We start from the raw sequence: 13,679 nt of genomic DNA, 5'->3' as shown, positions 1-13,679 counted from the left end.
GTCACTGCCACATGTCTCTTACCCATTCATCACGTCAGTTTCAGATGTCATTTCACTTTAAATCCAAGAGTCACTACTTTTCAGGGACCCGATACCTCTTGGACTTAAATATAAACCTAACCTTTGTTAATCCAAAGATCTTAACCTCTTTCAAATCTCTTTTATGATTTCTTACTTCATTCTTAAATCCCCCTTTCTTCTTCATCAAAATGATTAACTCCATTTCCTCTTCAAAGCTTCCCATTTCTCAAGAGATTGAAAACCCTGGTTCCTTCAATTTCTCCACCCTTTCCCCAGAAGAATCTCCGTTGACACCAGTTTGTGGTGTTGGTGAAACGGGTGAGTCCATCACACCTCATATTGAAGTGGTGGCTTCTCCTACTCTTCCATATGGGGAGAACTTACCCTGCTCGCCTACGTTAGTTCTATCTGGTGAGAAATCTCAAAACACAGAAGCCCAATCAGTCATAAAACCAAGTACTGACCCTCCCACTGAAAAACTTGAAGTATTGTTTAGGGGAGTGTCTTTTACTATGTCTGAGAGGTTATTTGATGGACATCTGCCTGAGGGAAAGGGTCCCGAGTCGAATATTCTAACAGCAGGGGTTGAATTAGTGGTTGTACAAAGTTTGGCCTCTATTAGAGGTGATGTTCAACCAACCTTGCTGGAACAAGAGTTGAGGTCTCTGGAGCAGGTCGCTCACACTGTTTTACCTGTGTTTGACCAAACCCCTAGATCATTTGACATTGACAGTGACAAGGAAGAGGAAGAAGAAGTTCCATTGAAATGGAACAGAAAATGGGTGCGAGGAGCCAACACTTTAACAATTGGTGTCCCAGATTTGGAAACAATTAAGAGTGCTCCAGAGGCTGTTCTTACTGATGAGCCCGCTGAGTTTGCAAAGCAAAGAAAAAGAAAAGGGAAAGGAAATTTGGTTGAGCCCACTCAAAAGGGGACAAGAAGAGGTATGAGACTAGGAGTGAAATGTTGAAAGTTATGGGAAGTGTTATAGCAGCGAATGTAATTCAAACGGAGAGGGCTAGGAAAAGTAGACGGGAAGGTCACTTGCCTGAAGAACCCACATCAACTTTTCTGCCTGTTGGGTCCAGTGATACTGAATCTGATTGTATCACTGCATTTGTGGCAAAACGAAGAAAGGAAGTTGAGGTTGAGAGGGTTAAATCAAAGGAAAGTCAGAAGTCTGTAAAGAAATCTCATGTGAAGAAAGAGAGAGTGAAGAAAAGGGTTACAGTTCAATCAAATCAGGACAAGGGACCAGGTCCTAGTGTTCCAAAACAAGTTGTAGACAAGGAAATGACCAGGGAAGAGCACAAAGCTAAAATGGAGAACCAGAAAGTGCTGAACGACAAAGTTTTCGATCCTGATATTATAACCGAATTTGGTATGTCCAATCTCTTTGATGTTATTTGTCTACAAGGTTGGGTCCATCTATTCGAACCTCTAGTACCTTATTTGCATGAACCTGAGATGCGTGAATTTTACTACAAAATGGAGTTGTTAGAGGATGGAGGAATCAGGACCTCTTTCAAAAATATTAAAATCTTTCTAGATAAGGAAACTTTGGGGATCATTCTAGGTGTGCCTGCGAGAGGAATCCAGTCAATTGAAGGTTGCAAGCCATCTAGTGAGTTCTCAAAATAGGACACAAAGCATGGGGACATCAAGCGTGCAGGGATGCCAAATAAGTTTCTCAAGGGAGAATATCAGCTACTCTTTGAGTTCATCAACAAGGTGATGGTACCAAGGACGGAGAAGAGAACTGTAGCATCTGCCGCTGATTTATTTCTCATGGAAAAGCTGGATGAACTTAAGGAAAAAAAATCTCCCTGCTATAATGCTTGAACATATGCACATGGTGATGACCTGGAAATTGGCAAAGCACGACATCCCGTATTGCTACTTGTTGAATTATGTGTTCAAACATTTCGAAGTGCCTTTGGGACGAGGGGTACCTGGTACCACCAAGCAAATGTTCACTACTACTACCCTGCTAGAATGTGAGTGTGTTGAAAGGAAGGCCAGGGGTAGGTCTCAGGTGGTAGATCTTCTAGAGCAGCAAGCCTCTCTTAAATGAGAGTTGACTGATCTCACCGTGATCTTGAATGATAAGGAGGTTAAGATTGCGCAGCTGAAATCTCAGCTGCAGAAGGCTGTTTCAAAGGGACCTGGTACTAGTGGTGTAGATAAGCAAGTGGTGCAAAAGTTGAGAGCTGAGAATGAGCAGCTATTGAAGACAAATTCCTCACTCAGTGAGGAAGTCAAGGCTCTCAACAAGCAAGTTATTTAGGCTCATGAGGCTGCAAATGAGCGAATGTCCTTGCTCATGCATACCCTTAATCCCCTTCCCCCTCCGTCCTAAACGAATCTTGTTTCCCTAGTTTCTTTTTCATTCCTGGTTTAAAACTCTAGTGGCTATGTGTACTGTTTTGACTGACTATTGTGGTCATTTTTTGTGATCTAATGCTAATTGCTACTGTGCCCTGTTCAGTATGGTTTAATATTATCTTTATGCTTACATGAACATGCTCTGTGTGGCCCTTGGCCCTGAATTCTTTAATGCTTTGCATATAATTCGCATATGTTTACTGCTATTCCTTTTCAATGATGTTAAAAGGGGGATTTTTTGGTAAACTGTTTTGAAATTAAAAGGAAACTGAACAAAGGAGGAAGAATAATGATAGGGGGAATAGGTGACTAGGGGAACTAATGTAATTTTTGAATGAATGCTTAACACTCATGTGAGGTTTCTTGTAGGTTGTTTATCATCATAAAAAAGAGGGGAAATGATAAGTTTTAATGCTCCCAGATGTTTTGATGATCTCCTCACAAGTGCAGGGATCCGGTCCTCTGCAGAGTATGCTCGTCCAGGTCATATGTTGTATAGCTGGAAAGCTGTCTACGTCAGAATGTTGGTGAAGTTACCAGTGTACTACACCAACCTGAAGCGACGAGGTTGTTTGTCCAAAGAGTATTAACTCTTGATGTTTGATATATTCAAGACCAAAATAACAAACAATTCATTCATTCAAAGAGAGATATTCAAGCTTCAAAACAGCAAGGGACCTAATAGATTGCACTATTGCTTCCTGTACCAGCTGTTACTTTGATTGCTTGAAATCGTGCTTATATTGTAGGAATTGTTTCGCTTGTGATAGAAACGTTTCAAGCTTGTGTGAATCATTGTAAGAACTTAGTTGTGAGCAACTTAGTGTCTTACGTCAAAGTCTATATTAATCAGTCAGGATTAGTATAGTGGGCAGTGTTATATATGCTTAGGCTCGGTTAAGTAATAGGTGATATTACTTAGTGTGGAGATTAGCAGGTTAATCTCAAGTTGTAAACTGTGTTTTACTTTTTCTTATGAAGTTTAGTAAAAGCAGTTTGAAAATTTCTGTGAGACAGGTCATGGTTTTACTCCTTTGAGCAAGGAGGTTCCACGTAAAATTGTGTGTACAATCTTTACTTTTAGCATTTATTTACTTTAAGTATTTATCTGCTTTCTATCATTGTAAATCGTGTTGAGGACTTGGTCCTATCGTAGCTAAGTGGACGCATACATTCCAACAGGGTTCATAGTCAATAATGAATGAATTATTAGCCTTGGTGAGTTGGGAAGTATAGTGTTATGAACCAGCCTTGGTCCTATGTCAATACCACCTACACGGATGCCACACAATTAGTTGTTGGGCTAATAAGAAGCAACAAAATTGAAAGGCCTTCTCAAATGTTGATTTGGGATCCAAGCCCAATTAACAACTAGTTAAAAGAACGATGAATGAGAAAGAACGGTTTATGCAAAATTGTTATGAATAGTCTATATTCCCTTGTCCCCTTTCTAAGGATCTAGTTTCTCATATCTTTCTAGTTCTTACTATCTTTTAATTCAGTCGTGTAACTATTGTTAATTACAAGAATTTCTATTGTATCCTTATTGTGTAATTGGAATGCATCTATGAGTTTCTGCTAAGAATTAGGTTTGTTACATATAGCCATTAATGGTACCATAGAATCCATTTATGGTCCATATTTTGCTTACCTGAGTTATGGATGTACAATTCATAAATTGAACGTGAATTCAATATACATTAAGGTGTACTTGCACTTTTTAGATTTCAATTTCCTATGAAACCACAGATGCTCTGTATTTTTCAGGTATGTATGTGGATGACTTTAATTTTACCCGTTATCCAATAATTTATTTCTTTCATTCCTCAATCACGAGCTAACATATGGTTTATAAGTCGATTTTACAATCAGTAGATAGATGTTACATTGAGGGCTTACTTGAGATACAAGATAGTTGGCTAACATATGGTCTGTAATTAAGTTTTACGGCTTGTATGTGACCTATCAAAGTAAATTTTCTATTTTTTTTTGTTCAACTCCCTATTTTACACTCCTTTGCCCTTTTCTTCCTTTTTCACACACTATCACTCTAACTCATGAACTCACACCTTAGCTCATATACTAGTAAACAGGGGCGAATTTATGTACAAATTTTGGGTCACCGGAACCCGTGGTCATCCGACTAAACAACATATATTACTTCTATAATTATTAAAGAATATATTAAATTAAAACTTGTGGAACCCATTCTCAAAATGGCTGGATGGTTCACTGATACAATTGCAAGATTTCAACACAAAGGTCGCAGGTTCGATCCCAGGCAGCCCCAATTCGCTTCAATTTTATTTAATTAACTAAAACACGTTTTTCATTCAAAAAAAAAAAAGAGCTAAATTCTGAAAATATATGCTTTGTCCTTTTTCCCTTCTTTTTATGAAGTCTACTTTTTAAATTTCTTGAGATGTAAAATTGTATATTTTTTTATAATCGGATTCTTTTAATAATTAATTTTCAATCAATAATTCATTTAACCAATGCATTTAATCTTTTCTTGCGACGTAGTATTCTAGGTATATCAAATTTCTTCTAATAACTTTTTCTCTTAATAATTTTTTTTTGCAAATGATATTTAATATTTTTCTTATGAAAAAGTTATATCTATTATTGCTAAGATAATTGAGGTCCTTCAAATTTGGAAGCCTAAAGTAGTTGCCTTTTTTTATAAAGGGGTAAAGCCCTGACAATGGTGCACCCGTCTTCTGGAAATCCTAGATTTGCCTTTGCTAGTAAACTTTTTGTTTCAAAATATTATTATGATTTTTTTTTTCTTTTTTAAGTTTGTCTCTTCAGTTCAGGTCTCCATACAAAATATTATTATTATTACGATGTTCCATTTCAAAAGATGATTGCAATATAAATTTGTAGACTTGGGCACAATTTGGGTAAGAAAATTTTTTGAGAAAAATTTCTAAAAATTGAATATATTTTTTTAAAATAGACCGTTCGTTTTTTCATAAAGAACTTTTTTCTATTACACGGAGGATCCTCTAAACCCTTCTTTTTCAAATTGTTTCATGAAATTTTCCAAATATATATTAATTATGCAAAATCTTAATTAAAATTGAATTCAAATACCTCTTACAAATGCAGTAAAAAGAAACGAGTACCACAATGGAGCATCAAAACATGGACTAACAAAACCTTAAAATTCTCCGTCGAATAAGTTTACTGTCAAAAATATAAAATTAGATTGATGTCATCCATGAAGTTGTAGCTTAAACAACTGAGCATATATCGGAGAAATGCTACCACAAAACTTTTTTTAAAATATTGATATTTCAATTTGCACCGCACCGCACCACAACAACGTAGCGTATATCTAATTGAGGACAAGAAAGGATAAAATATACACTGACCTTATGAAATAAGATTATTTATAATGCAAATTTTCAATGAGAAAATATAATATAGAGTTAATTAGAATAATAAAGTCTAGCTCAAGAATTTGAAAAATAGATATTCTATTATCGAAATAGTGTTGCGCTGAATTTGAAAAGTTGATATAATGATGTTTAAATAGTTTTGACTTCTTGTCGTGCTTGAAATTTTAAGAAGGCACCAAAAAGCAATTTTAATCCTTTTTTTTTGTAAACAAACAACCATAGAGTTTGTATTATGCAGAAGGATAATAAAAGTATTAAAATAGTGAAGGGGGGATCGAAAAAACATAAATATAGAAATAATAATGTGGGCTCATGTTAATCATTAAGATATAAATAAAGAAACAAAATAAATAGCCCAAAGATTTCTACAATTACCTAAATAGTATATTATATTTGTCAATTATTATAACATTCCACATTGAATAAGGTAAAAAAAATTATTATATATGCTATCCATAAATTTCTTTCCAAATTTAAAAATACATGATTTTTTTAACTATAAGTATATATAAAATAAACATATGTAGAAAAAATGAAATCCCAAAAAAATTGACAACCCCAGATTATTATTTTAGTGGCTATTAATTAAGTCGATCATATTTCAAAGGATGCAACAATAGTTTGCGAACTCAAAATTCTAGTGTTTGGCTCCAAATTCTTAAATGTATTTGACAAATTATATTTGAGTAAAGTTTTTGGTTTCAATTTTTTCCAAAAATATTTGACTATTTCAAAAAATATGATTTATACCTAGAAATTCTAAAAATTATTTAAAATACCCATAAATTTATATCATCATTTTATAATGAACATGTTCCGTTAAAAATGACCTTATAATATAATTGATTAGAATAAACAATAACAATATAAGCAAGACAATACATTAATCGCATACTCAAACTTGTCAATGATTCAGTTATTATTACAACTCATTAAACACAAATTGTTCTTTTCTTTCAATTTTATCACTCAAATTAGAACTCAAACATTTCCGGAGAAGATAGTAACAAATATTAGTTTTTTTTATTATTATGTTTACCCTCCCTAGGAGCTCCCACCCTTTTTGTTCCCTTGGTGACTCGAACTCGCAACCTTCGGATTGGAAGTGAGGGGTGCTTACTATCCGAGCAACACCCTCTCATCTAATATTAGTTGGAATTAATAAATAATGAATATTTTTTATAAAGTATAAAAATTTGGAATAATTTTTGAAATTTTTTGTAACAGCCAGAAAATTTTAGAACTAAGACTCGAACCATTCTTTGTTGTGAGTAGGATTTTACCGAGGAATTTAAAATTTCTTAAGTGTTAAGGTCACTAAATGTAGCACCTTGAGTTCCAAGAAGAATTAAAGAGAGTTCATTCAAAGTCATTCCTAAGTTCTTTTGAATTTTGGGTCACCTTCAAATGACCATAACTCTCAGTACAAGATGAGTTAGGTGGTCTACAAGATATCCAATGAAAGGTCTTTGAATTATCTTTCCAACGCCATCGGGTTTGCTAAGTTTCGAGTTAGGATGGGTGAGTATGCCCTTTTGAAGTCAGATTGTCCAAATAAGGAAAGTTACCCAAAAATAGTAAGGGGTATTTTGGTCTTTTCCTTCCCCAATCAGATTTAATTCATTTTTAGTAATGTTTTAGGGATCTAATCCTATTAGGTTCAGTTTTAATATCCAAATATACGCCTAGAGTTTTAGTTGAGAGTTCAAGAAAAGAAAAGAAGAGAAAATAGGAGAAAAAAGGAGAGGATCAAAGCATTCATCGAGAGTCTTGCGTTTTGTTGCGGATTTTTGCCATGGTTTTAATCCCTAAGAGGTATGTAAGCATCCATAGTGTTGGGTTAGTTCACCCACACGCCAATCATGTTATTTTCAGCGAAATTTCATTCTTGAAGTTGAAAGATTAGAATTCTTGATGAGTTTTTGATAGGTGTTCTTGAAGTTCTTTCTAAATTATGTTGTGTTGGGGTTTTGATGATTTCTTGAGATGAAATTTAGTGATTTGAATGTTGTTTTGAGTAGATTAGAGTGTAATTATTCTAAGTAATCGAATCCAAGTGATTGGGGAAGAAACCGTTTGATTCTAGGCGAGTTAGGGTGAGAAAACGAGCAAAGAAAGTCGTCGAAGTTTTCTGAGTTGGGGCCTGGAGCCCCAACCACTTCTCTGAAGTTTAGGGGATAGCACCCCGCGCCACTCAGAGCGCCAGGGTCGCCCGCCCCCACCCGTTCTTCATCGTTTTATCCGTTTGAGTTATTTCAAAGGGTACCTTTACCCCCCCCCCTTTGATTATAAACACTCTAAACTACTTCTAAACACCTAGAAATCATTCATAACATGAATCATAACCTTGAATTCATAATTCAAATTCAAGGTAGAGTTAAGAGTTAAGTTTGAGAATTATTTCGAACATTCTAAGAAAGTCCCTTTGAGTCCTTTTGAGGAGTCTTTTACAACTTCTAGTAACTTGTTTCAAGACTCGAGCAAGTGAGTATGAGGATGAGGAGAATGTATTCATGAGTCTACTTTGTCATCATGAGATCTTTCATATCATGAACCATAACTCTTGAATTCATAATTCACATTCAAGAGGAGTTAAAGAGTAGAGTTCAAGGAAGACTTTGATTTCAATTGTGAATCCTTTTAGATCCACCATCAATTTGAGTTAAGTTTTGAATAAGTAAGTATGGAGAAAAGTCGTATACATTAGTTCGTTATTGATATTTTTACCCTTGAGTCGAGTTGTTCATGCCCATAACTTCCGCATGAACCCTATAAGTCGAGTAGTCTTGAGATGAGAAGTATCTTTGAGTCCTTGAGTTGAGTAGTTCATGCACATAATTCCGCATGAACCCTCTGAGTTGAGTACTCTTGAGTAGTATCATTTACTCCTTGAGTTCTGGAGTTGTTGACTTCCAAATATTGAGTTCTATGCATAATTATTGAAAACCTAGAATTGAGTCGTTCACGTCCATAATATGGCATGAACCTTATTTTAAGAAGTCTTTTTACAAATTGTTTTAAAACTTGTTTTAAAGACTTGAGCACTGAGTTGAGAAAGAGTAGAGTTGAGTTCATTTTCTTTAAAATGATATATGGGAACTAAGTATTCTCAAGAGTAAATATTTTTACATTTAAGATGAGAGGAAACTGAGATTTCCAAAAGAGTTTTGAACAATTTGAGTACTACCTCTTTTAAGAAAAAGATGAGTTTTGAGAAGAGTTTCTAAAACATGACTATTATGACAATCGAGTCTGTCATCAATGTTTAAGCAGTATGGTATCTAGATATACCATCAAAGTTTATGCAGTATGACTTTCCGAGTCATCAATGATCATATTAAAATATGATTTTGATATGTTTTTTAGAAAGAGTTTACAAGAGCAGTTACCTCTTTTAAGAAGGTAGTTTGAGCAATAATCTCAAACCAGAGAAAGAGTTATGTTTTTAAAACATATGAGCTGAGTATATTTTGGGAGTAGTATTAAGCACCGATATGGGGACGCAAGTTCATAATAACTCAAGTCTCCATAAACCATGTAGCCATCATGGATAGAAAGGATCATACTTTTTAGATGACTCTTTAGTACTTTTTAGCATAGACTAGTGGATCCACTTAGTTAAGGCGTTCTATATGACGGCAAAGTATCGAACAGTTCTAGCAGTGTGGGCAAGACGTTGTATCATCACTTAGGCTCATAGTGGTGGTTGTCGATTAGAGAAACTCCCACAAAGTTTATTGTATTTTTATATACACATTGAGTATTATTGTATTTTTCAATACATTGAGTTGCTATCTACAGTTTTACAACTTTCCATATATATTGCATCTTTTACTATTGCTTTATCATTGAGTATTATGAGTAGGGTCTATCGAGTTTAGTATCTTGAGTTGAGTATCTTGAATTGATCTAGGCTTCATTGTGTCGAGTACCTTATTGTTGAGTTTCACTGAGTTGAGAACCTTATTACTGAGTTGAGTATCTTATCCTTGAGTACTTTTGAGTTGAGTAAGTTTGAGTAGTTTTGAATATCATTGAGTATTCCTTGAGTTGAGTAAGTTTGAGAAGAGGTAAGCATGTTTCCCTTTTTATCAAGTTTCAAGCTTATGTTATGCTTTAGAATCCCCCTTACATGCTTGTACATTCCATGTACTGAGCCAATTGGCCTGCATCCTTTCATGATGCAGATTCAGGTATTCGGGATCATCAACAGGAGCTTTTTTTATACCATATGGAGTTCAAGTTAGCTATGGTGAGTCTCCTTGCTTCCGGAGGATTTAATTTACTTTTCAGTTATATCAGTTGTTAGGATGTCGTGGGTCTTGTCCCGATTTCCATATTTGTCAGCCTAGATAGTAGAATTTGAGAAGTCTGTTTCATTTATCTTATTAAATGTATTAAAGATTTGAGTTGTCTGTTGTTGGCTAGTTGAATATTCTATTTTTGTTCAGAGTTATTCATTTGAATTAAAGATTGGTAAGTTTCATGAATTTTATTCAGTTTTTAAGCTTTGTATGCTTGATTTAGTCTTCCGTTTGTAGTCAGCCAGGATGAGGGTTCGCTTGGGGACCAACAATAGTTCTCGAGTGCCGGCCATGTCCAGAGTGTAGGCTCGGGTCATGACAAACTTGGTATCAGAGCACAGAGTTAAGTGTCCTAGGATGTCTATGAAGCCATGTCAGTAGGTTCTCGTTTATGGTTGTGAGGGCCCTACTTCTATAAATGAGGGACTACATGCATTTAAGAAAAGTTTCCCTTCTTTTATACCATTAATCGTGCAATAGAGCTATGTCCTAGAGATTTATTCATACTCGTGTGTTTCTCAGAATTCATTCCCATCATACTAGAGGTGGTTGAAATGCAGGGTGAGTCCTTCATCGATGAGTTGTTCTTAGCAGGAGTTTTGTGGAAGTCATAAGAGTCGCGATGGGCTTGAAAGAAGCCCATGAGTGAGTTAAGTGTTGAGTTTTAGAGTAATGCCTTCATGTGAATCGTGCATTTGAGCTAAAAGTGAGTTGTACTCTCTTCTCTAAGTCTTGTTTCAGCTGAGCTCCTCGTGAGAAAGATGTTTAGAGCTTGGGTAAAATATTCACCTGAAAAGGTAGCATGATTTACAAGATCATGATCAGTAGTAGTGAAAGAGCCCAGAGTTAGAGGAAAGTATGCAGAGATTTAGTAATCTAAGTAAGGGAGATGGTGTTTCGACAAACTATGTTACTATAGTCATGCACCTAGTAAGTTATTAATGAAGATTTTTCCTTTATGGGTAGACTAAGAAATGATAAGTTGTGAAGATTCCATCATAGGAGGTAGAGTGTATTTTATCTAGAAAGGAGTTTGCGATGAAGTGTCATTGTGTAGGTAATGACCAAGTGTAAGTGTTGAATAGAAGAGCAAAAGTATTCATAAAGTGATAGATCTAAGCTAGGCTTATGATTTGTTTGAGAGGATCATGATGTTCAGAAGGTTATAGAACTGATCAAGTAATGATTAGGTATAGTATGGTAGACGAGCAATCATATTAAGCTTGAATTTGAGATGAGTGTCATGATCAAAAGAATGGCAATATAAGGGTGATGATGTTGGTCTTGAGATTTGATATAGAAGACTTGACATAGAGTAGGTGAGGAATTGAAGTGATAAGCTGCAATAAATATGAGTGGTATAAGTGAGAGACCCTAACCTTTAGATAAGGGCGGTGAGGTGTGGCTAAGTCGCAAGAGTAATAAGAGCATTAAGAAGTGTGCCGAGATGGTATGTTACCACATGAGGTTCCAATTAAGTTATAATTTTCCATGTGTGCCTAGATAGCATAATTGAGTTGTCAATGTGGAATAGGTGCATAACTTTCAAGTGTTAGCTTTAGACCTAAGGGGGAGATGATAAGATGAGAAATCAAGTCAAGTGTTGAGAATTTCTTAATGAGCTGGTTAGTAGGAGTCCATGGAGTTGTTAGAGTACTAAGTTTGAATGTGGTGTTGTTAAACATTAGGTGGTTCTTGATATGAGCCCAATATGGTGGTAAAGAGTAATAGTTTTGGGATGAGATTCCCTATAGATAAGTATAGAACTCGAACCTAAGGATTTTGGGTCAAGCTTCAATATACTAATTGCATACCATTAGACTCAGACCTTAGTAAGAGTAACCCTATTCCATACCTAGTCTAGTCATCATTTAAGGACGAATAATCCCAAGGGGGAGATATTGTAACACCCCAAAAAAAATTCAAACTAAAACTCGAACCATCCTTTGTTGTGAGTAGGATTTTACCGAGGAATTTAAAATTTCTTAAGTATTAAGGTCACTAGATGTAGCACCTTGAGTTCCAAGAAGAATTAAAGAGAGTTCATTCAAAGGCATTCCTAAGTTCCTTTAAGTTTTGGGTCAACTTTAAATGACCATAACTCTCAGTACAAGATGAGTTAGGTGGGCTACAAGGTATCCAATGAAAGGTCTTTGAATTAACATTCCAACTCCACCGAGTTTGCTAAGTTTCGAGCTCGGATGGGTGAGATATCCTCTTTTGAATTCAAGCTGTCCAAATAAGGAAAGTTACCCGAAAATAGTAAGGGGTATTTTGGTCTTTTCCTTACCCAATCAGATTTGATTCATTTTTAGTAATGTTTTAGGGGTCTAATACTATTAGGTTCAGTTTTAATATCCAAATATACGAGTAGGGTTTTAGTTGAGAGTTCAAAAAGAGAAAAGAAGAGAAAATAGGAGAGGATCAAAGCGTTCGTCGAGAGTCTTGCGTTTTGTTACGAATTTTCGCCATGGGTTTAATCCCTAAGAGGTATGTAAGCTTCCATAGAGTTGGGTTAGTTCACCCACACGCCAATCATGTTATTTTCAGTGAAATTTCATTCTTGAAGTTGAAAGATTAGAGTTCTTGATGAGTTCTTGATAGGTGTTCTTGAAGTTCTTTCTAAATTTTGTTGTGTTGGGGTTTTGATGATTTCTTGAGATGAAATTTAGTGATTTGAGCGTTGTTTTGAGTAGATTAGAATGTAATTATGTTAAGTAATTGAATCCAAGTGATTGGGGAAGAAACCGTTCGATTCTAGGCGAGTTAGGGTGAGAAAACGAGCAAAAAAAGTCGTCGAAGTTTTCAGGGTTGGGGCTTGGCGCCCCACGCCAGCCAGAGTGCCCCAACCACTTCTCTGAAGTTTAGGGGATGGCGCCCCACGCCACTCAGAGCGCCAGGGTCGCCTACCCCTACCCGTTCTTCATCGTTTTGTCCGTTTGAGTTCTTTCGAAGGGTACATTTACCCCCCCCCCTCGATTCTAAACACTCTAAACTACTTCTAAACACCTAGAAATCATTCATAACCTTGAATTCATAATTCAAATTCAAGGTAGAGTTAAGAGTTAAGTTTGAGAATTCTTTCGAACATTCTAAGAAAGTCCCTTTGAGTCCTTTTGAGGAGTCTTCTACAACTTCTAGTAACTTGTTTCAAGACTCGAGCAAGTGAGTATGCGGATGAGGAGAATGTATTCATGAGTCTACTTTGTCAACATGAGATCTTTCATATCATGAACCATAACTCTTGAATTATAATTCACATTCAAGATAGAGAGTTAAGAGTAGAGTTAAAGGAAGCCTTTGATTTCAATTGTGAATCCTTTAAGATCCACCATCGATTTGAGTTAAGTTTTGAGTAAGTATGAGAATGAGAAGAGTCGTATACATTAGTTTGTTATTGATATTTTGACCCTTGAGTCGAGTTGTTCATGCCCATAACTTCCGCATGAACCCTATAAGTCTAGTAGTCTTGAGATGATAAGTATCTTTGAGTCCTTGAGTTGAGTAGTTCATGCTCATAATTCCACATGAACCCTCTGAGTTGAGTACTCTTGAAATGAGTAG

This window comes from Solanum tuberosum, unplaced genomic scaffold, assembly GCF_000226075.1.
Source record: "Solanum tuberosum cultivar DM 1-3 516 R44 unplaced genomic scaffold, SolTub_3.0 scf00515, whole genome shotgun sequence".
NCBI lineage: Eukaryota > Viridiplantae > Streptophyta > Magnoliopsida > Solanales > Solanaceae > Solanum > Solanum tuberosum.
The sequence above is the reverse complement of the archived record's forward strand: the minus strand, read 5'-3'. Positions refer to the sequence as shown.